The following is a 10,268-nucleotide window of genomic DNA, read 5'->3' on the forward strand; positions in this document are numbered from 1 at the left end:
TCTTCCCCATCAATATCAACATCATCATTGGAGGGAACATCAACATTAGGTGTAGGCAAGGGACCATCACCAGGAGCAATGTCCAAGGGAATAATAAATGGCACATGCTCAACAACATCCATACTATAGACTTCCACTGGGGGACTTTGGCCAACCACATTCTCATCAATGTGCTCTTTCACACCCTCTTCCCCGCACTTCATTGCTCAAAGACTCCTGAACCACATTCTCTTGACATTTGTAGGTATTTACAACCCTCTTTCAACCTCCTCAAAAAACTCTGGAGCACCCTCATCATTATCATATAGGGGCCTTCATGTTCATGTTCGGTTCTTGGAAAAAACCATGTACATGGTCTTCCCCATCACCGTCATCATAAGGAGTCTTGGGTAACTCTTCATTAATATCTCTCAAAACATCACCGCTGCTTTAACAAAGATCGGTTTCACTACCCTCTCCCTCTCCATCTTCTTCTTCCTCACCTAAACCAATCAAATTTCTTCTTCTTTTTGGTTTGTTAGCTTCCTTTGCTCTTAGCCTCCATGTCTTTTCTTTTCTCAATGACTTGACTTCTTTTCAAAATTGTTTGCCTTTTGCTAGCCTTTACAGCCTCTACTTTACTTAACCTTGGTGGCTGGACTCTCACTTGCTGCATACTATGTTTCTCTTCACCCCTCCTCCTTACCATTTTAAACCCCGCATTCACTCCTCTTTTTCTATTTTCTTCAACCTCATGTGAAAGATCAAATGTAACTTTCTTAGAGGATGATGACTTCCTCTTAGAAGGTGGGGATGATGACTTCCTCTTAGGAGACTTTCTCTTAGAAGGTGGGGATGACGACTTCCTCTTAGGAGGTGGGGATGATGACTTCCTCTTAGAAGGTGGGGTAGACACAGCTTCTTCCACAACAGCTTTAACCTTATTCTTAACAAACCGTGTAGTAGGTTTTTTGACAATAGCATCAGCATTGGTGTAGACACATCTTCTTCCCCTTGTTTTCTTTGCTCTTGGTCCCTTCACAACCCCCTGGGATGATGATGGTTCACCCAATCCACTTTTCTTCCCACCCTGTAAAACCCCTTGTAGTATTGTCTCCATACCTGTCCTAATTTCAGACTTGATGTCATTTCGAGCCACCCTAACCTGTATTCAAAAGTTAGTTGAAGTAAGCATTGCCGGTGTATCATAAAGTCCTATCTTATGAGTCCTATCTACCTTATGAGCACTAACATAAAGTTCCTGATATATCCAGTTTACGAACTTATCTTATTAGTTAACATAAACTACCATAGAGTTTCTGATATATCAAGTTTAAGAACATATCCTGTGAGTCAACACAAATGTAATATATACTTCCTGATATTTTCAGTTTAAGAACCTTTCTTATAAATGCAAATGGATGTCAAATAATTAAAAATGCAATCTTGATGTATCCAATTCAGAATATAATTAACAATGCAGAGTTTATAATCAATAATGCAATGCGAGTTTATAATCAACAATGTAGAGTTTATAATCAACAATGCAGAGTTTCAATAATATGCTTACAAGGCCTTTCAAGAGGTGTGCGCCTCTCGAAGCATCTCCTCAAACCGGCGCGCTTTGTGGGCCTCGTTGGTTGAAAAGCCACCTTCATTACATCTTCATTCATTTCTTCTTCTTCAATATCCAAAGTGTCAAAGGCAACAACCTTACCCCTAAGAGGCTCAAGCTTCTTCTTCCGTGTCCGGAGATGTAAGTTCTTGGGAGGCAACCCGACCCAATCTAGTATTCTTGGGAATTTACCATTCAATGCCCTACGAGCCCCAAGAGAGGGGATGTGAAGGTATGCCCAAATATCAAAACAAATAACACAACCATAAACTGCAAAGGAGTCCTTCTCAGCTAACACATTTTTATAAATATCATCCAAACAGTATTCCAACATCTCAAAGCAAGGTGTGCCTCATGGAAACTGATCAAAAGCAGCTAAGTCCTCTGCAAGATCAACATACCTTTCATCTATAGTCCTAGAAGATCCAGGAATCACAACTTGGAGCAGCACATACAACCTATTGAGCCTAAATATATCACTTTTATCTTCACTACCACTGGATTTTGCCACCACTAAAGCATCTAATATTTCTGTCTCACTAACAGTGCTTCCTTTAAAAACCTAGCGAAAATTCGATGTGTTGTTCTTCACGATGGTGTAGAATGAGTTAGCAACAGAGTTTACACTAAGACCTATAATCAATGCAACATCACTCTTCTTGAATACCAAATATTTGTTACCAATCCGATAACAAAGTCTACCAACTTTATGGCTAACTATGGCACAAACTAGTGTAGTTGTTGCGTGCATATTTTTTTGGATTTGCAAAAAGCTTCGAAAATAGGAATTCTCAAAATCCTCCCTTTCTTCCTTACTAAATCTACCAAATAATTTTTGCATTTTATCTAATGACATTCTACATGTCAGGTTAAGCTTTCTCATTTCTCCACCAATAATTCGAACCGTAAAGATAAAATGAGGGTTATAATATGGAGATTGAAGTGAAACTAAAAATTAGGGTTTCCAAATTTAATTGAGGTTCACTAGGACAATTTTTCCCCCTAATTCCCAATTGATTTCTTTAAGTTTGATTCTTGTGACACGTCACGTTCCAAGCTCATTTCCCTCCACGTCGGACTTCATTGGGTACCCAACTTCATTTCCCGCCAAAATACTGATGTCCATGTTGATTCCTCTATCAAATGAATAAACATATTCCTACCCTAGAACTATCAGCAACTTTACTATACATTGTCTAAATAATTAATTCTAATAAGGTTAAAAAAAAAATTCAGTAAATTCAGTATAAAGATTAACATTCTACATGAAGCTTTTTAACATGCCGAAGCATGCTTGCCACTAGATATCATGAAATAAACATGGGTATTTGAAAAAAGAAAAAAAGGGTTTGATTGCCTTTAAATAAATAAAAGGTTTTCTACAAATTGGGGACACATGTCAATCCTCAAATTTCCCGCCAAAATAATGATATTCATATTCGTCTATCCAATTAATAACTATATTGTGGCCTTAAGACTATCAGTAACTTTCTTGTACATTGATAATTATTTATGGGCAGCCAAATTATTCATTCAATCCATTTAGGGTCCATTTATGGGTTAATTTCGGGGTAATTTAGTCGAGTTGCATACTTGCATGTCCTCTAATATGGCAACAAACGAATTACATTGGGTTTGACAAAGGGTCAAAATTCACTTCATTTTCTAAATTAATTTGGTCTTGCCTGTCCCTTCATTGTTTGTGTGTCATGATGACCATTTACGGTACATTAAGAAGGGTGAAAAGAAAACTAACCACCCCACATAATTACAACGCCTCGTTTCCCACAAACATTTATCTTTGAAATCACTTGAAATAAAGGAAATAGTCATCTAAAATTTGATCTCTCTCACATTCTAATATTCTTTTCACATTAGCAACAATCTACCAAAGTTAAAACTTTTCTCTCCATCGTTTTTATCAACATGCCTCTTCCTGGATGTTCAAAGCGGTGAAACCACCGATTACTCACGAGTAGCCCGATCACGAGAAAATGTGGGATAGTTATTCTCTTGATGACTACTAATCGATGAAGAAGAAGACGATGAAGAGATGTATGATCCTTATTTTGTTGAAGACCTACTGATTACATGTGGGAAGACCAACATGATGATGATAGTTCGATTATGGGGATGATGGCGATGATGATGAAGACGAGGAGGAAGATGAAAGCGATGAAGATTAAGGGTTGTTATGTTACGTATTTATGTTGGGGTTTATGTTTTGTCTTAGTTTACGGTGCTTTTGCAATTTTGTTGATGATAGTTGTAGAACCCGAACATGTCCTATGAATCTTTGTGTAGATTTTGCTTAGTTTTAATCCTTTGTTGATGGTTTAAGGGTTTAATATTAAGGGTTTAATACATGGGTTGGTTTAATTCATGATTTTTATCTTGTTATTTTTACAAGAATCTTATTATTTTTTACCATTATTCATGTTTTTGTTGGTTCTTGTAATATCTCTACATTTTTCTTATTAAAAATAATTTTTTTATAATAAAAATAGTATATGAACAGTGTTAATGTAAATAACCGTCCATCTTAATGTTTACGAATCTTGAGGCTTTTAAACCACAGATGCGTTTGTGACCGTTCATTTGCATCTCTTCATCTCTAAGATAATCTGTGGTATCTATCCACACACCCATCAAATCACTTCAAATAAGGAGAGAGAGTGTTGCAGTAGAGAGAGAGAGTGTTGTAGGTCCACGCGGGCATTGTTTGAAAATATGGAGAAGGGCAAAAGTGTCAAAAGTGAGGTTGAAAAGTCAAAATTGGAGAGTGGTTACTACTTGGGAACACATTGACATTATGGGTTACTAATTGGGAAATTACCCTATTAAGATTCAAGATCGATAGAATTACTGATATTATTACCATACTTCTTGCACTCAGCACAATGTATATTTTGAAGGAGCTCATTATGCATCACATAACTAGTTTTTACGCGTAAGAAAATGCACAGGGATGCACATAGTGGTTTTACAACCTATAGAGATAAAAAGATGACATGCGAATTGAACCAAATACCAATCACAGCTTATATAACTACATCCCACTTCCTAACCTATTGTTCCAACTTCGAAAAAAGAATTTCCTGGATGTCAAATACGGGTTCAATACAAATGAAGCTTTTTGATGTAGACAAGTGACAAACTATTAGCATGCCATCATTCACAAGATCTACATCCAAAACAAAAGAGAAATAGTTTCTAGGGCCAATTAACTATCATCGAAATTGAGGATGATTATGATATCATTAAATTTTGCTATAAATTCCTCAATATTGTTATATCACAAACAGGAAAAAAAAAAAAAAAAAAACAACACTCACAATAAGAGATAGCTAGTACGTTTAAGAGGGCCAAAATCAGCCAACACTCTCAAATCTGGATGCAAGTAAGCCCCGTTCACACTAATGCAAAACCTCTGCTTCATTAGCTGAAGCTTGAAGTTACGGTTGAGGCACAAGTAAATATTAATTCCTAACGATGATTTGATTTTTAATGTGGTTCCTATGCTCCAATCTAGGACAATTGCATTGCATTAAGCTACAAGAATACAATGCCAATACTATTTAAACGAAGTAAAAAGAAAAAAACTCACTGATTATAGAACCTGACAAGAAACATAACATGAGAACACCACATATGAAGCTATAAAGATACAATCTTTCAGATCTGAATTTAAAGTAATTTTAACCAAACCCATAAGCTAATAATGTGAAAAACTGTTACACTGAAAACACTAAATTAGTTGTTACCTTCAGCAGATCGAACACATAGTAAGAAGTTAGCAACTACAGCAACGGCAGCAGGCATCTTCAAAAACTTGAAATCATGATTCCAACAAAGAATGATCAAAAGTTAGCAAAATTGGTTCAAACCCAAAGCATTAGAAATTCAAAGAATAACAGAAATTGGAACATTACTGTAAAGGCGTGATTTAGCTTTCCTTTACATACACAGTTGAATGGGAACTGAAATGGATTATTTGATGGGACCGAGTTCGGCTTAGGAGCGGACTGCCTACGTATCTTGCTCTCGATTCTGAAGGGAGAGAAGAATCAGGTTTGGCGTAGTTCATAGGAGGGGTATTTATAGATGTTGAGAGTGAATCCTCGCCCACCACTTGTAAAGTGTACCACAGACGTGGGGTCTAGATTAAGGAGGCGTCGAACCGTCTTTATAGGTCCATTTGTGATGATGGGGATTAGTAGTGCGGGCAAGTAGCTTGCGGCGGTGGTCGAGCTATTGGTAGTGATTTGTGCAAGTACAACTTTGGTAATGATTGCATATGGATAAGAGATGGTGTCATAAGTCGTGAGTTACGAGTGGGATCGTCTGCGATTGGACCTGCGTTATCTGGAAGCGGTGAAGTAGACCACCTACATGAGGGCGAGCTTCTTATGAAGCAAGCTTTTCGGGGCGTTGACATGAGGTCGGTGTGGTATTTCTGTTTATGCTGGACACGTGTCTAATATTAATTAGATGTGAATATTACTCCCTCACACAGCGCCCCTTCTCAGTAGGTCGCTTTATACGGAGAAGTGATCTGCTGAGAAAGAATGGTGCCACGTGTTTAGCATATGTGAGGAGGCCAACGGATGTGAACAGAAATATTCACCGTGCTGGAGAGATCGTTCCGTATTATATAGCAAACTAGTGGTGGATTGAAGCAGGCACGTGATTGGCACGTGTTTAGCATAACTTTTGAGAGTGCGCATGAGAGTTAAGTAGCCTTGGAGCTACAGAAAGCGTATGGTGCTGGAGAACGTTGGAACTCCTGAGAGTTTTTTAGTTTGAATAAATGGTTGGCTCGTAGAGAGCGTTCTACACTGAGTTGAGCGTAGGTCGAGGGACCCTTAGAGAGCTTGAGTGTGCGTTCTAGCATATGTAAGTGTGTTGCTCCAGTAGGTCAAGGGACCTTGGAAGCTTTATGGAAGCTTACGCTTTCGAGAGGCGTAGGTCAAGGGACCTTGTAGCTTTATGGAAGCGTTACGCTTTCGAGAAGTGCTAAAAAAATTGTATTGCTTATGGAGAACGTTATCACTGAGTTGATCTTAGAGATGTAAGTCCGCAACTAGTGAGAATTGGAGATGCTATGGAGCCTGTAAGCTCAAGAGAGCGTGCTGCTCACGGAGAGCGTGTTAGCTTATGAAAGCGTATTGCTCACGGAGAGTGTTCTCACTGAGTTGATCCTAGAGATGTAGGTCCTCAACTAGCGAGAATTGGAGAGGCTATGGAGCCTGTAAGCTCAAGAGAGCATAAGTCAAGGCACCTGTTAGCTAAAGAAAACGTATTGCTCACGGAGAGCGTGTTACCTTAAGAAAGCGTATGGCTCACGGAGAGCGTTCTCACTGAGTTGATCCTACCGTTGTAGGTCCTCAACTAGTGGGAATTGGAGAGGATATGGAGCATATAAGCTCAAGAGAGCGTGCTGCTCGCGGAGAGCGTGTTAGCTTATGAAAGCGTATTGCTCACGGATAGCGTTCTCAATGAGTTGATCCTAGAGATGTAGGTCCTCAACTAGCAAGAATTGGAGAGGCTATAGAGCCTGTAAGCTCAAGAGAGCGTGCTACTCATGGAGAGCGTGTTAGCTTATGAAAGTGTATTGCTCACGGAGAGTGTTCTCACTGAGTTGATCCTAGAGATGTAGGTCCTCAACTAGCGAGAATTGGAGAGGCTATGGAGCCTGTAAGCTCAAGAGAGCGTCAGTCAAGGGACCTGTTAGCTGAAGAAAATGTATTGCTCACGGAGAGCGTGTTAGCTTAAGAAAATGTATGGCTCACGGAGAGCGTTCTCACTGAGTTGATCCTACCATTGTAGGTCCTCAACTAGTGGGAATTGGATAGGCTATGGAGCTTGTAAGCTCAAGAGAGTGTGCTGCTCACGGAGAGCGTGTTAGCTTATGAAAGCGTATTGCTCACGGAGAGCGTTCTCACTGAGTTGATCCTAGAGATGTAGGTCCTCAACTAGCGAGAATTGGAGAGGCTATGGAGCTTGTAAGCTCAAGAGAGCGTGTTAGCTTATGAAAGCGTATTGCTCACGGAGAGTGTTCTCACTGAATTGATCCTAGAGATGTAGGTCCTCGATTAGCGAGACTTGGAGAGGCTCTAGAGCCTATGAGCTCAAGAGAGCGTGCTGCTCACGGAGAGCGTGTTAGCTTATGAAAGCGTATTGCTCACGGAGAGCGTTCTCACTGAGTTGATCCTAAAGATGTAGGTCCTGAACTAGCGAGAATTGGAGAGGCTATGAAGCCTGTAAGCTCAAGAGAGCGTGCTGCTCGCGGAGAGCGTGTTAACTTATGAAAGCGTACTGCTCACTGAGAGCGTTCTCACTGAGTTGATCCTAGAAGTATAGGTCCTCAACTAGCGAGACTTGGAAAGGCTCTGGAGCCTATGAGCTCAAGAGAGCGTTTTGTGCTTGAGCACGTTTGAACTCCTAAGAGTGTTTTGTTCTGTAGAAAACGAGCTGTGAGTGATTTCCTCATGTTGAACTGCTGTAGAAGATGAAGTGACCTCAGCGGAGCTGGTCTCGGGTGATTGTTTCTCGACCGGAGGAATGGAGATCTTGGCAACAGGAGTTGGTGCGACCTCTGGGCTCTTGACAACAACAGCGGAGGCGACCTCTGGGGTCTTGCCAACAGGAGCTGGGGCGACCTTTGGGGTCTTGATAATAGGAGCTGGGGCAACCTCTAGGGTCTTGATAACAGGAGTTGGGGTGACCTCTGGGGTCTTGCCAACAGGAGCTGGGGTGACCTCTGGGGTCTTGATAACAGGAGCTGGGGTGACCTCTGGGTCTTGCCAACAGGAGCTGGGGCGGCCTCTGGGGTCTTGCCAACAGGAGCTGGGGCGACCTTTGGGGTGTTGATAATAGGAGCGGAGGCGACCTCTGGAGTCTTGACAATAGGAGCGGAGACGACCTCTGCGCTCGAGTGAGCGTTATATTCAGCTGGGTGTTGTGACCCGAGTGAGTCTATGGGCATCCTGGTTTGGAGACCCGTCAATAGCTAGTCTTGAATTTGCATGACTATAGTTAGCCCCAGTTTTGGAGCTTCATTGTCCTATAAAAATACGAGCTAGCACCAAAGAGTTAGTACGAACTAACAGTAGTAATTTTGGAGATGCATGGATCATAATAACATAATTGAACTTGTTTAGATGGCAACAATGAGCCCCAGTCCGGAGATGGTTGTGGCTAGCTCCCAGTGTGCATTGGAGCTTGATTGACCTGCACTAGATCGAACTAATATCCAAAAGAAATTAGAACAAAATACTGTTAATTTGTAGACTTTTCCCGCCGGAGCAGGGTAATGTGTCCGTTCATTGTGCCTAGTTGACCGACTAAACTATGGATTTAAGCTTCGAGGCTTTCCATGCTTCGTGGGCTTGAGAATTTTGGTTTATGGTGTTAGAATTTGTTAGGTGGTTTCTTAAAAAATCGAGACCACAGACGGCGCCAATGTAAAGGCGTGATTTAGCTTTCCTTTACATACACAGTTGAATGGGAACTGAAATGGATTATTTGATGGGACCAAGTTCGGCTTAGGAGCGAACTACCTACGTATTTTGCTCTCGATTCTGAGGGGAGAGAAGAATTAGGTCTGGCGTAGTTCATAGGAGGGGTATTTATAGATGTTGAGAGTGAATCCTCGCCTACCACGTGTAAAGTGTACCACAAATGTGGGGTCTAGATTAAGGAGGCGTGCGAGAACTGTCTTTAGAGGTCTGCTGTGATGATGGGGATTAGTAGTCTGGGTAAGTAGCTTGCGACAGTGGTCAGTAGCTGGTGGTAGTGATTTGTGCAAGTACAGCTTTGGTAATGATTGCATATGGATAAGAGATGGTGTCATAAGTCGAGGCGTTCTGTGTGGGATCGTCTGTTCGACCTACATTATCTTGGAGCGAGCTGAAGTAGACCACCTACATGAGGCGAGCTGCTTATGAAGCGAGCTTTGAGGACGTTGACATGAGGTTGGTGTGGTATTTCTGTTTATGCTGGACACGTGTCTAATATTCATTAGATGTGAATATTACTCCCTCACACTTACGAACAGAGAAACGAATTGATTGATATTTGAATTAGAACCTGAAGAAATAGAAATCAACTTTAACGAAATTCCCATCAAAATATTTTTTTTTGTTTAAAAATCAACCAAAATAACTTACCTCGGTTAAAGAGAATCCTTTGTTCAGTAGATTGAACAATTACGCCTACAATGAAGATCTCGAAACCCTAGCCATACAAAATTAAAAACCATAGGCACACGTAAGAAGAAAAGAAGAGAAGAGAAAAGGATTAATCGGGTATTTCAATAAATTTGTTTCCACTTTTTGATCAGCACAAACTCCCGCCCTTTTATTCCAATCTCACTTTTATTTTTTCCTTTTTTAATTTTTTAATTTCTAACACATACTGAAACACTAAATAACTAAATAAATGTTACAAAATAATTCCAGTATTTAAGCAACGGTTAATAGCATTTCTAACGAATCATAAGCGTGCGTGGATAACTTTCTAACGGATGTATAAGTGTTACTAATAAAAAATCTCAATTGTTAAACATGTCATTTAAGAAAATTGTAAGAGCATTCCCAATGCAAGTGGATTCCCCTCTTATCACCTCCACGTAGGCAATTTTTCCCCCTCTTTTCACCGTTTTGGTGAAAAG

General features: G+C 40.4%; 1 long non-coding RNA gene across 1 annotated transcript; it reads right to left on the reverse strand.

Moving 5' to 3' along the window:
• Positions 1-4,988: 4,988 nt before the first annotated feature.
• LOC147494918 (uncharacterized) lies at positions 4,989-9,954 on the reverse strand. The gene is made up of 3 exons (XR_015197521.1): positions 9,766-9,954; positions 9,648-9,685; positions 4,989-5,425 (listed from the first exon to the last, which is right to left on the reverse strand). It is a non-coding gene; the product is annotated as an uncharacterized LOC147494918 (long non-coding RNA).
• Between the last annotated feature and the right edge of the window lie 314 nt (positions 9,955-10,268).

The sequence above is a fragment of the Coptis chinensis genome, chromosome 6 (assembly GCF_015680905.1).
Source record: "Coptis chinensis isolate HL-2020 chromosome 6, ASM1568090v1, whole genome shotgun sequence".
Classification (NCBI taxonomy): Eukaryota; Viridiplantae; Streptophyta; class Magnoliopsida; order Ranunculales; family Ranunculaceae; genus Coptis; species Coptis chinensis.